The sequence below is a fragment of the Bidens hawaiensis genome, unplaced genomic scaffold (genome assembly GCF_021521415.1).
Source record: "Bidens hawaiensis isolate Kalapana, Puna unplaced genomic scaffold, B.hawaiensis_p1.1 tig00003739_1, whole genome shotgun sequence".
In the NCBI taxonomy this organism is placed as follows: Eukaryota; Viridiplantae; Streptophyta; class Magnoliopsida; order Asterales; family Asteraceae; genus Bidens; species Bidens hawaiensis.
Genome location: NW_027491214.1, coordinates 2413955 through 2428880, shown reverse-complemented (window position 1 = coordinate 2428880; position 14926 = coordinate 2413955). Strand labels below are relative to the sequence as shown.

The window sequence follows — 14926 nt, the reverse complement described above, 5'->3', positions numbered from 1 at the left end:
AACGAAGCGACAAGAAGGCTTTACGAAACCACGGAGCACTGGTTAGCCGAGGCTGCCGCTGTTAAACAACAAAGTGAACCTGTGGGCCACAAGCATACCGAGATCGTTGTTGCAAAAACAATATCTGGTGATGTTATAGTTCCCAAGACAGAACCGGGTGAGGTCAGTAATGATGTGCAAGAGAAAAGCGAAAACGACGCGTTGTGGCTTGAAAATGATCCATTTGATGACGAGTGGGTTTTGAACTATGATTGAAGCAAGCACTTTACCAGCGACAAACATCCACGTGCTGGCCACAAGTATTGCACTGAATGTGGCAGGATACAACCGCTAGAACATTGGCGGCCTGAGATTGCAGATTGTTTGTTCCTGAAAACATATGTTGAGCGTGATTCTAATAATGTTACTTGGGCAGAGCCCGACACTCCGTATGACGGGTAGTCGTTTTCCATGTTACTATTGCATGCTTTAATGATAGGTAGGGCGTGCTTCTACTCCTTATTATTATCATGCTTTATTAATGTCTTGTTATGTTTACTTTGGTAACTTAGGTTCATAGGATTGTTGTTTTAGGTTTATTGTAACGTCTAATTTCTTTAAATTTTGTGGTCACAACGTATGTAAAAAGGTAATGGTCTAATGATAAGATGTTAGAGTTACAATTTGTTCTTTTGTTTCAATGTGAGTAACACACTTACATTTTCTCTTTTTAGTCTTCTGGAAGTGTATGATATGGACATCATTAATTTAAAAAATAGGTCGCGTATTTCTCAACCATGAATTGTCAATGCTAGTTTATTAAAAGATAAATAAAATTATAAATCAAAAACAAGTTGGATTAATATAAACTAGAGTTATATAATATCACAAAAACAAAAAAGGGCTTAAAACATTGATGCATTTAGTTGATCCATTTTTGTTACATAATATTACAAAAAAGGGGATCAACAATAGTTACATAATATTACAAAAAAACCAAGGGCTTAAAACTTTCTGAATCAAAGGTTAACATTATATCAAAAAATCAAAACAGTTAAGGGGGTTAATTAGCTGTTACCATTCCCTTGACACATATTCCCCACTTCCATCCTTATTTTTTCTGCCTCCTTTTGTTTTTTTTTCGGCCTCAAGTTTCTTCAACTTGATTTTCTCGCAATTTCTTGAGTCGTGATCATTCACATATTGCTTACAATTATTGCATAACCTTAGAGGTTTTTGAGACCTTTCAATTTGTTTTTCAGCCTCGCTAACAATACGATGAATGTGACCAGTACCTTTGTTTCTAATTACATCCGAATTCCCGATTGACACCTCCAAGTCAATAGCTAACAGTTGCCCAATCAACTCTTCAATCACCGCTGCCTTATTTTGAGAACCGTTTGTCATGTCTGCTTGACCTACCAATGTGCGGTCCTTCAAAGCTCTGATCTCGCGTGCCAGTGAAGCCAAACCAACAGGGTCACTCCTTAATGCATCAACACAGTCGGATAATATTTCGAAAATCTCATGCCGAAAACCGGAATAGCGGGTATTATCAACCCGATTCTTGTACTGAGTTTCCCATACACGTTTGGGAAGAACATCCCTAGTCCACCTTTTACGAATGTATTGTGTCACACCCCAACCTAAGGCGGAAATGCCGAGGAGTGATCCGATTGCTCACAGCTTGAAGAAACTATCATACATAAAATGTTACAATATCTAATTAATTATTTTATTAAAAATAAATACACACAATATCCAAATAGAACAAACAATATATATTGTAAGCAATATATATTCATGTTTATTTTCAATAAAACCCTAAGGTCTTTCTAAATGTCCAAACTTCAACTCAAGCAATAACAAGCTACCTGCATATACGTAGAAAATGGAGTTTGTCAACAACACATGTTGAGTGAGATGATCACCAATTTTGACACAACAATAATATATATAATAGATAAATGATAAGTGTTAAATGCGCAAACCAATCTATGTGGTAATAATCAATCAAACCTTAACAAGCCAAAATCAAGTTGTACTAGTGTGCCAATGAATCGTTGCCAAGCGAATCGGGCATTAATTACAATGACTAAAATTGTCAGTTTACCTTCGCCAAGCGAATCAGGCTCCGGTTACTAAGACGGTCGTATGATCATACTAATGAGAATCCTATACAAAGGGGATATGTTGGACCTCTCCGAATGTTGTCAAGTAACACTTAAACATGTAGGAATTAGCAAATAGCATTCAATTGATATTCACACAATGATTATGTTTGCGAGTTTGTGTATATATAGGATAGAAAATATGATTAAATACGCATATGTCCCCAAAACGTTTGAAAACAGTTGATAAAAAGGGGAATGATCAAACCCACCTTAGATCAATGATAAGTGATTAGTAAATGCGATTAAACGAGTTATGGAATAAGCGAGTCATGCACTACAGGTCAAATTTTATAAATGATCAGAATATGAAGCAGGGAGATATGATAATACAATTAAAAAAGAAGTCGTTACCGCTGGAATCAATCCAAACGGACGTTTAGAACTCTAGATATGTTGTATTTAAGATTTAAGCGAGCTGGTACTGACCAGAATCTGAACAGCGAGTTGGAAATCGGATTTTGGTCAGTAGCCTTAAAATTACGTTACGAGAATAAAAGTCTTCTGGACCGAACGTTGAATCCGAACAGAAGTATGAGAAAACGTTAAGTCAAACAAGTTGACTATTTTGCCCTACAATCTCAGAAATTGATTGAAGGTTATTAACTAGAGAATGTATATGAATAATTTTACAGTTTACAACTTACCCGAAAAGTGAAAAGATCAACAGATACGATGAGTCAAGGATCCTAAGCAAGCAAAGTCAACCGTCTTAACTTGTATCTTCAGCAATAACATGAAAACCGAAGAGTTTGAGGAGGGATAGACGAGGGTGACGGCTGAGAATAGTGTTTTAGGGTTTAGGGATGATTTGTGGCAGAGAAATAATGATATGTTTATATAGGATACACTAAATCGAACTAAATATAGTAACTTACTCGTTTAAAAAACCGAATCGGCCTTTAATGATCAAATCAATATAATAACTAGTAAATTTCGTTCTTGATCAAGGGTTTAGGAGTATGGACATGTATCTAAGCTATATTAGTTTTCTTGGTCTTAAAACACTTGATTATGTCCTAAAATAAGCGATTTCGAGCAAAAAACGAACCAGGAAACGATCACAAACGAAACAGACTGTGCAGATGGGTGAAGGCGCTGCACGACGGGCTTGGGCATCACCACTGCGTGGCTCTCCGGCCTAGGATGGTTGGAGTTTTGTAAGACCCCGAACCTCGGGAATCATACAGTTGGTAATCATATCCAAAAATTCTCAAAAATTTAAAATCAAACCATTTTATCTTATTAAAATCAGTTCAGAGTAATTAAACAGCGGAATAATAAACATCAAAATTCCCAAAAAGCAGGAAAAGTGCCCAAAAACCAAAATTTAAATACTTATAGTAATAAATTAAAAGAAACAGTTTGCGTTATTAATTCTTCGACTAGATGTGCCTTCAACCGTACGAGTAGTCTCTAGCACGTCCAAGCGGTAATCTCCAATCCTCAACCTGAAAGTCAATCAAACATACACACAAAATCAGCTTGAGCTGAGTGAGTTCGAGTGAGTTCAAGTTTTAATAATAGACATTTAAATAAATCATTCCAAGGGTTTAAATATAAAAACGGGATTATAAAACATTCCAAGGGTTCAAATATAAAAACGGGATTATAAAACATTCCAAGAGTCTAAAATGTAATACGGGATACGAACAGTTAGGCCATCATCAACACTAAGTATTCGTACTTAGACATCTATGTACATCCATATATTTATAACAAAAGTCTTAATAATCATTCCAACAGTTTTAAAACTGTAAAAGGAAATACATCAGTTAGGTAATCACATTGAATAAATAATCATCCTTACGTATGAACATCTCTATACGTGCATTCCTATATATATAAATAAATATATATATATATATATATATATATATATATATATATATATATAACATTCAATAATAACATTCATGGCCGAGCATACGTACAACCCAAACACGTAACATTCCGATGATGATCATGCCACACGAGCCTCCCCCCTCACAGGCTTTTCAGGGCCCCGCCACAGGATTTAAGAACCTGAGTCGTATAGTTTGGCCCGGCCAAGATCACCATTCAATAATAACATTCAGGGTCGAGAAACGTACAACCCAAACACGTAACATTCAGCGCATGCAAACACAAAGTAGGCATACGCAACATTCAGTAGTCGAGACGACTACAACATTCGCCAAATATAGGCCATACAATAATTTATATATATATATATATATATATATATATATATATATACACATACTATTACATTCCAAGGCCAACTATATACTAGCAAGCCTATATAAAATAGTTTAAACGTTTCATCAGGAAAAATCGTTTAATACTAGGAATTAGTACTAGGCCTAATAGCAACCTCGAGCCTAGACCACAAGTAATATGTATAACCTTAAGGAATATAAGACCATAAACGAGTCTACAATATCCTAAGGCATAAAATATAGTTCACAAATAGTTTCATAAATGCACAAATATGAATAAGGCTATGTAATACCATCCAAATAGTTATAACGAGTAAAATCGTGTAAAATTGTATTACGGTGTGCATGCTAGCCCAAAACTTGAAAAGAGTAAAAAGGGCATCATGAACTCACCTGAAACGAGCCACACAAACACCAAAGAGTTTGAGAACTTCAAAGCCAATCCACAGTTTACAAGCCTGTCGGATTGTACACAAAGATTACTAACTAAACGTACCGACTCGTTTACCCTACGAGACGTTCGAACATGATTTGATTGACCTAAAGCCTTGACATTACCAAATTCAATTACCTCAACCCCCGAGGCCATGTATTTACCAAAACCACCCTTAGTTAATCCCGGGGACAAAGGGTTCCCAATTTACCCCCGAAAGTTGTTGATTTTATCGAATACTCGCGTTAACGGGTTGTTTATGCACTTAGATACCGACTCAGCCCCGTGTGGACCAAATTTAGTAAAATCACAGCCAACAAGTCCACACGACGCTACACGAGTTGGATGGGTCGGTAATTCGCAAGCACGATGCACAAATTACCAATAAACGCGAATTTGCGCCGTACCGACCCGTTTGAGTAACCGACAACCAATTCAGCCCAATAACATAAAAATATAGTTTTTCACAGCCAACAAATCATACCGAGGCTACAACATCCGAATTGGTTGTTAATTCCCTCAAACAACGCGCTAGAAGCAACAATTGACAAACTAGACAACCGAAACCTAGTTTTCACTTCATCAACAGTTGACCAATCTAACGAATGCCAAAACTCATGATACTAAAGTATATTACACTAGACATACCTAAGAAGATGAAGGAGCACGAACTTCATTATAACAGCCCCGAAAGATGCGAGAAAGGGCAGCCACCGGTTAAGCCTAAAACAAACTTATCGATCAATAACGAATATAACATGCAGATTTTAGCATGCAAAGATGTATTTTATTACATAGGAAAGCCATGGAATTAAATTATTAAATTTTTACCAGTGTTGCATAAATATCTTAAGTTTATAAAAATATTTTTATTATATTTTTCAAATGGACACAAAAATCATAAAAATTTCCCCAACACAGAAAGGTATGTGCAGCTATTTCAGCGCACAACAAAATGGTTTTATTTTTATAAAATTCATTACCCAGCCAAATTTAACGATTCCAATTGGGTATAAAATGAATATTAGAAACTTAATTACTTGTAAATATGTAATATTATTATTAATAAAGATCTGAAATAAGTTCCCGGATCGGTTATATGTAAACAATTACGGGTTTGAAAAATCCGAAATGTTACAGTCTCTCCTACTTTAAGGAATTTCGCCCCGAAATTAAGGAAAACCAAAACATTATCATTTTGAAAATAATAAACTTTTAAGGACAATCCGATAAGGGCACTTATATATATAGGATGTACCAGCGGCATATCCACCATGTCCTTATCATCTCAACATTTGCACCGTTACTCAAACTACTTTAGGTTCTAGATTATGACACACAATTGTACTTATTATGATTTCCAAGCGGGGAATTGGATAATTATGTTCCGGACCATAATTACTCTTATCGTCGGATGGTCCGCATAACTCGTTCCATCATGTGGGTTTACAAAATATTGAAAACAAAACTTTTGAGAGAAAGTAATTGTTTTGAAAATTTTAAATATAAATTCAAGAGATACTTAAATGTTCGGATTTGATTAATAAAACCAGGTGATGTCTATTATATCTTTTGATTAGGAAAGTTACAAATTTTTGAAATGGATTTCTTTAAGAAGACATTATGATGATCGAGAATAAGCTAAGAGTAGAATACGAAGTTACCCGTGATAGATAAAGGAACTTGATTCATGAGTCGATATGCGCAACAGTTTAATTCATAACAATTCTTAAGATCATGAGTATAAATTTAAACATGGATTTTGGTGAGTCGAGTTTAATTAGTTGAGAACTTATGAGATTTAATGAGAAGTTAATATAAAGTTATAGCTTTTTCAAGTTTGTGATTTTGGGATGAGATTAATTCGATTAATATATTCTAAAATATTAAAATAATTAATAATTTAAATATTAATGATAATGTGAAAATGTACGTATTCAATTAAATCATTAATAGATTAAATTGGGAAATAGATATTCCCGAACCACCGAGATATTCCTATCCCAATTAAATCTTTAAAATTAGATAAAATATAAAATGGGCAATTGAAGATATTAAATTATATTAAATCGGGAATTCTTGGATTTTTTTTCACAAAATCGTTATAAATGTTAGGAAATAAGTAAATTGAATTATTGAAAATGGAAATTCAAGTGAATAACAAATTTTTAGTTTAATTGTGATAACGAAAATGAAATGTGATGCATATAAAAATAAGATAAATGCGAGGCTAGAAATGCATGAACCACCATGACTATTCTAACAACTACGAATTTATCATTTAAAACGTTCAAAATTTTCAAGGTGTATTAAAATCAAAGTGGGGAGTTGAAATATTTATGAACCAACTTTCAGTTTCAACTAAATAATGATCTTAACCAATAAATAAAGCGAGTGATGAGGTTTAATGGAGATTAAACCAAAAAGTCAATTTTTAATTGTAAAAGTTTAATTAATTGAAGTTTTAATTTAATAATGAAAATAAAATTTTTAATAATTAAAAATTCAGTTTTAATAATAATAAAAGTTACAATAATTAATTTTTAATAATAAAGACTTATAAAATGGGAAGTAAGTTGTGAAAACTAACATGAGGTTGAGGAAAAACAAGTAGTAATAAAATATTTTATAGTTAAAATTGAGGGTACGGATTTAAATGCACTTGGTAGTTTATAGTTTGAGGAAATAAATGAGAGTAGATAATTTAATTAACTTTATAATAGATATAAGTTATTATAAGATTTATTATTTGAGGTATTTTAGTTTTGTCGAGGTTGGCGGTTGGTCGGTTAATAGCATACAGCAGAAACTCGTTGGTGATTCTAGTAGTCGTATGGTGTTCACGAGCAGCCGACGGACGACGTTGATTACGACGATGATTTCCTAGGGAAGGCATTCTACGAGGACCAAATATGAAGTTCTTATGAAACGATGGGTAAGTTGTGTGAATTAGTTGATGCGATATTATAGAAAAGTGTACCTAAATATAATTGTGCAAGTGATGACTCGAGGATGAGTCGGGATTTAAAATAATGTGATTAATTTTCTTGAGATATTTAATTTAATAACTAATGTTTACAAAAATTCAAAAATAACATGTTGTTGGGTTGGGCTTTCCATGGGCTTCCCATGGTAGCTCGAGAACCCAATTTAAATAACGAAACATGCTCAATGAGTTGGCCTCCCATGAGCTTTCTATGGCAATTTGAATGGCCCAACTAAATAAAACAACATAAAGTTTGTGAATTGGCCTCCCATGAGCATTCCATGGCATTTTGATGACCCAATTCAAATAATGTGTAATAAACAATAGAGTTTCAGCCTATGAGCGTGTACATGACATTTAATTGACCCAACTAATTAACGAATTATCGAATCAATAGAGTTGTTCGGACCATGAGTGTTACATGGCATTTAACCAAAGCAACTAAATATCAAATCAACGAATCAAATATAAGTAGTTGGTAATTCTCGGGAACCACCCTGGATTTCTATGGATTATTCACCCAACTAAGCATTTAAATAATTTAAAAACACATTTTGGAAGTATAACCGTTTAGCTGGTTATGTTTACCACGCAACCATTTAGCGGAAAGTGAAAAGATCAACAGATACGATGAGTCAAAGATCCTAAGCAAGCAAACTCAACCGTCTTAACTTGTATATTCAACAATAACACGAAAACCGAAGAGTTTGAGGAGGGATACCCTAGGAGGGTGACGGCTGAGAATAGTGTTTTAGGGTTTAGGGATGATTTGTGGCAGAGAAATAATTATATGTTTATATGAATACACTAAATCGAACTAAATATGGTAACTTACTCGTTTTAAAAAACCGAATGGGCCTTTAATGATCAAATCAATATTATAACCCGTAAATTTCGTTCTTGATTCAAGGGTTAAGGAGTATGGACATGTATCTAAACTATATTAGTTTTCTTGGGTCTTAAAACACTCGATTATGTCCTAAAATAAGCGATTTCGGGCTAAAAACGAACTAGGAAACGATCACAAACGAAACAGACTGTGCAGATGGGTGAAGGCGCTGCGCAACGGGCTTAGGCACCCCCACCGCGCGGCTCCGGTCTAGGATGGTTGGAGTTTGGATTTTGGTAACCTTGGTCCTTTTAGTTTGAGAATTGGACAATTAATGAATCTTTTATGATTAAATTAAGAAATGAACTATGTATGAAACCTAAAGGGTATAAAATGAATATTAGAAACTTAATTACTTATAAATATGTAATATTATTATTAATAAAGATCAGAAATAAGTTCCCGGATCAATTATATGTAAACAATTACGGGTTTGAAAAATCCGAAATGTTACTTATTGGGAAGGGATCCTGTCTACTTTTTTAACTCGGTAAACACAAAAAATGTGACGGCATAGGTATTTAATTTGGGTGAAGCTCTTACTTGAACAGAAAGACAAATCATCTTTACTATCATATTCAACCTAGGGGGTGTGCAACAGACAGCATGGATAAGTATTTGTTAAATTACATAAAATAAAATACATGGTATACATGGAAAAAAATGTTTATTATTGTGTAGTTACACAAATACCAAAAGATGTTACATGGAAAATGTTAATATATATCAGCAAATGTTAACATATATCAGCAATGGTTTTTGTCACATAAAAAAATATAGCATATAAAACATATGGTTTTGCATTAGAAAATATATTTAACTATACGTTATATAAACCCAAAAAATGTTAACATTTATTAGATATTTTTATTTAGTTTACCGTGAAAATGTTGGTGACGTCGTGGTCTTTGTCAAGATGGGTGTAACGCCTGTAAATTTCGTTAATCGCCTTGATCGTTTATAAATGTTTGTCAAAAAAAGCCGGGGTTTCATCTTTCTAATTTGGAGCCCTGTAATACGTTTTAAAAGTCCGTTTATCCATCCTTTTTTCCCAAACATCCCCTCTCATAACTTAAAGTATTATATTAGTATGTAGCACCCGACATTTTCGTTTTACGGCTTGCACGTTGTAGAGTTTGTATATTTATCGGATTTGAACCGGCTTACTTCGGGGACCTCCTTGTCATACACGTAAGTTGAATTAATTAACTTTCTACTCAAGTTGTTCCACCTTTCTTATATAAGGGACTAGAATATAACTTGTTGTTTTATTTCATGAAAGAAAAACCGTAGCCCCCTCCCTTTTGGCTGATCACAAGAGAGCAGCAGGGGTTCTTTTTCCTTTTTCCAGCCATAATCTAAGTACAAAACTCATATTCAAGGTTAGTCCAATGTTCCTACTAGTCTTCTACACCTTAATTGATCATATTGACGAGCTTATTGGTCGTTAGGGTTGAGTTTTGGTTAAAACGATTTCTGACAGATTCGAACTCGTTTATTTTTCAGTCTGTAACTCGATGAAAATATATTGTTTTTGTTCGATTCTTGTTTATATGATGTTCTAATTTGAGTCTAGTTTCCAGAAAGGTATAATACGTAATTTTCGGACGAGATTTGAATGCTTTTTATGATTTTATAAGATCGAGTGTCAAAGCTGATGCGGGATGACGGATTCTGGTCTGTCTTCCTGACATCATAACTCTTTTTCGACAAGTCCAAATTAGTTGATTCCACTTCTGAAAGTTCAAATTTTGAGTTAAGAAAACAACCCAATTGAAATCATTTAATTTGGTTTGATGATGATTTTTAAACAAATAAAACACTTTTGATGCACACTGAAATAGCTGCACATACCCTTCTGTGTTGGATACATTTTTATGATTTTTTTGTGAATTGGAAAAATATAATAAAAATATTTTTATAAACCTAAGACATTTTATAAAACTCTGGTAAATAATTTATTCCCATAGTCTTGTTTGTATTATGTATACACATGTGATGCCTTATGGCCCATAGGCTTACTTGTATTATGGTATATCTTGGAGTAATATATATATATGTATATTTATACAGAAGTTACTTTATGGTCGGGCTAGCAAACACACTTAAGCGATTTTGCTTGATGAACAGTTTAAATTATTTTATATGGGTTTACTTGTATAGAGTAGGCCTTGGGATGATATTATTTTAAGTTTGGATGTATGTTTATATATGTATTATTGTTTGGCCAATAATTGGCGATGTTAATTAGTCGTTATCGACTAAGGATGTTTACATATACCTACTTTGTGTTTGCATACGTTGGATGAGATGTTACGTGTTTGGGTTGTACGTGTGCTCGACCCTAATGTTAATTAGTCGTTATCGACTAAGGATGTTTGCGTATGCCTACCTTGTGTTGTCTACGTTGGATGAGATGTTACGTGTTTGGGTTGTACGTGTGCTCGACCCTGATGTTATTACTTGGATGATATTTATAGGGATATAATTAAATAGATGTATATGTATATAAGTATGACTACTTATTGTTGATGATGGCATGCCGTTCTGTTAAACCGTGGTCGGGTCAAATATATTAGTTGTATTACTTGGGGAAGACCCGGGGTGAGGAGGCCCGTATCACGTGTTTGGGTATGTTAAACCATGACTGAGTTAAATATATTACTTGGGGATGATCCGGGGTGAGGAGGCTCGTGTTGCGTGATTTTTGTTTTATTAAACTGTGACCGAGTCAAATATATTACTCGGGGAAGACCCGGGGTGAGGAGGTCCGTGTTGCGTGTTGATCAAGAAAAGATATTTATTATTTTATTTATTTATGGTTTGATCAAGAAGAGTTATTTATTATTTTATTGACTTATGATTTGACAAAGGAAAGTTATGTAACTATTTACTTATGATTTTCTCCTACATTTTTATACCTATGGAGTTAAATTATTTAATGGATGTTCCTTATTGAAAACTTGAACTCACTCAGCTCAAGCTGACTTTGTGTGTATGTTAGATTGACTTTCAGGTTGAGGATTGGGATTACCGCTTGGACGTGCTAGAGACTACTCAGACGGTTGAAGGCATATCTAGTCGAAGAATTGATAACGCAAACTGTTTCTTTTAATTTATTACTATAAGCATTTAAATTTTGGTTTTGGGCACTCTTCCCCGTTTTTGGGGATTTTGATGTTTATTATTCCGCTATTTATAACGCTGAACTGATTTTAATAAGATGAACATGTTTGGTTTTAAATTTTTGAGAATTTTTGGATATGATTACCAACTGTAGGATTCCCGAGGTTCGGGGTCTTACAATGGGTAACAGAATACACATGCATGCCATCACTTTCTTCTGTGCCGGATACATAACAAAAAAACTTCCCTTTGAATATTTCCTTACGAACTTCCTGGAATATGTTCTATGAGTATAAATCAAAAGCATGTTTCTCTATGGGCAAACCGGATACATAACAAAAAAACTTCCCTTTGAATATTTCCTTACGAACTTCTTGGAATATGTTGTATGAGTATAAATCAAAAGCATGTTTCTCTATGGGCAAACCAGTTTCATCTTTAAAGGAGACTTCGAAGGTTTTGTATCCGCACAATCCATTCTTGTTTCAAAACACAACATGAACTAAACAATCGTGTTACCGCTGGAGGAGTTAACTTTGAAGGAGGAATTAGAGCTTTCACACCTGCATGTGGTCTTCATTAGGCAACACATGGGGATGTCTCTAAAATAAGCCGGCACCCATTGATCCCTAATTGCATACATCTCTTTTAGCCAGCCGTGATCTTGCAAACCAAAATCTTCCATCAGCTCTTCCCATCTAGTTTCAAACGTAGAAGGCTTGATAAACACATTCCAAACCAAACTATGAATCGCCCAAATGTTTGTATTATCTAAAAGGTCGCTAGAAATATGATTCACATTTAAAAAGGAAAAAAAACATTAAAACATTGCAAAACATATTCGAAACCGCAAAAAAGCTAACAAAAAACTAATTCACAATGTGTTACCTTTGAAGGTAATTTCTTCATAATGTGCCACATGCAAAGCCTACGCCACGATTGAGACATAAATTGGGAAATGGCTTGCTTCATGGCGGGATCTTGATCACTTAAAACAAGCTGAGGTTGCTTCCCATGAGCTTTAATAAATGTTTCAAGCACCCATTTATATAATTATATGGTTTCATTACTTAACAACCCGGCACCGAATGTGACACATTTCTTGTTGTTTTCAACACCGGTAAAGGGTCCAAATATCATTTTGTACCTACAATGCAACCAAGTAAAAATGAGTTACATTTGATAGTTACACAAAACTGTAACAGTTAAGAAAATGTTTACTAAATAAAATGTAACAGTTAACAAAAGGCTTACTTGTTGGTTTTATAAGTAGCATCAAAAGCAATTACGTCCCAAAAAGCTTGATAACTTATCTTCGATATTTCATCGACCCAGAAAACCAATTTCAATTTCCCTTTTTCAACAACGAAGCCAAAATAGAAATCTGGTAAACTTTCAAAACGATCCTTCAAGCGGTCCAGAACTAATTGCGAGTCCGATCACCAATATGTATTCTCATAGAGTTGTACCAGTTCTTGAAATCAGTAGGGGTTCCATTAACATTATGGTGACTGCCTTTCATTGAAACTTGCAAGCGATGAGATATAGTAGGACCAATTTTATTTAAACTCATTTGATGAATAAACTGTTTGGTTGAGAACGTGAGCTTTCGAGATATCTTGGTTAAATCTCTGTTGTACTCTTCAACTAAAGGATGGTTATGATTTTCACAGAACTTTATAACATTGTAAACGGACATTTCTTCACATACTTGTAACGTAATGCTTGCTGGACAATCAGTAACGGAAAATGTACACTGCCTCATTTTCAAGGAACTCTCGCATAACGAATCAAATTTTCGTTTACCCTGTGGTTTGCCAGCTTTATTACACCTCAAATACTTATGTGTGACAACATCCTTCCATCTCTTGGTTTGCCCCTTTCGAATTGAGAAACCAGCCTTAAAAGCATAATTTTTGTCAAACCGGACAACTTTTTCTCAACTATTGAAAGTAGCACCAATCGCCGGTTATAGATGGGCACTAACATCTGGACAAAAAAATGTGGTTCCATTGGACGTATGAAAGAAATTGTCTCCCTCGGACTCATGGGTATTGTTAGGACCAGGATTCTTAATCCTTGTAAATCAGTTATCTATGGTAGCTGTTTCTAGGACTAAGGATATAACATGTGATTTAAGGATCCTCAGCAAATGATTTCAAATATATTGTGATCTATTTTTGCAGATATAACATGTGCTTATTGGAATTCCTATTATTATGGACAGAGTATTTTACCTGGTCTTCCCTTCTCGTCCACGCTCCTAAACGGTCGAGTTGAAAGAGTAAATCTAACGTGGCTGAGATTATAGCATAAGTAGTTACTAGCCGTTGTATTTCATTGTATATATACATTGAGTTATAGTTGATCAAAAGACACAGTACTTGAGCACTTAGAACTCTTAGCAGAAACACTTGTAATCATGATCAGCTATAATTCCACCCTTTGTAATCTTTTCAAGTTCAATATAATCGGTAGTGATAGTTTTCACTGCCCGAGGTTTTTATGCCGGCGGGATACTAGTTACCAAGGGCTTTTCCTCGTATAAATCTTTGTGTTCATTTTCTATAATCCTTACTTTGATCATATCTGTCCATACAAGCACCAATCCTCACATACGAATTTGATTAAGTGATCCTTAGACCAATTTTTGACCAAAACAATTTGGCGCCCACCGTTGGGCATTTGGTGCTTTAATCACCAAAAATTCTTACCTTTATTCAATCCCTACTATCACTCACTCAATGGCCTCTCAAGGAAAAGCTCTTCCCACAACCACTGCTTCAAGTGTCTCGGCTCAAATGGCTTTACCACCACTACCTAGTTCTACGAAGCCACAAAAGCCGATAAATGCTACTCAGAAGAAGGAGATTGCTGTTTTCTCCGGACCAAAATCCACTACTGTCTCCCAAATGGTAACTACTAACAATGATGTTTTCATTTTGTGTTCACATATGAAGAACTATATGGAGTAGCATAATAAGACCAACCAGAGGATCCTCCATGAGATCGAGGAAATCAAGAGGACTATGAAGGCTGCTGAAGACACAAGTCCCATTATGCCGAAAATGCTTGACTTCAGCACTCTAGATTTCCCGGGTCAAAGGTGTCCAACATCCACTTATCCTCAGTAGGGATCCT

At 34.6% G+C, this 14926-nt stretch overlaps 1 pseudogene; it reads right to left on the bottom strand.

The window, feature by feature from the left end:
• Window positions 1–1053: 1053 nt before the first annotated feature.
• LOC143624252 (protein FAR1-RELATED SEQUENCE 5-like) lies at window positions 1054–14209 on the bottom strand (annotated as a pseudogene).
• Window positions 14210–14926: the final 717 nt, after the last annotated feature.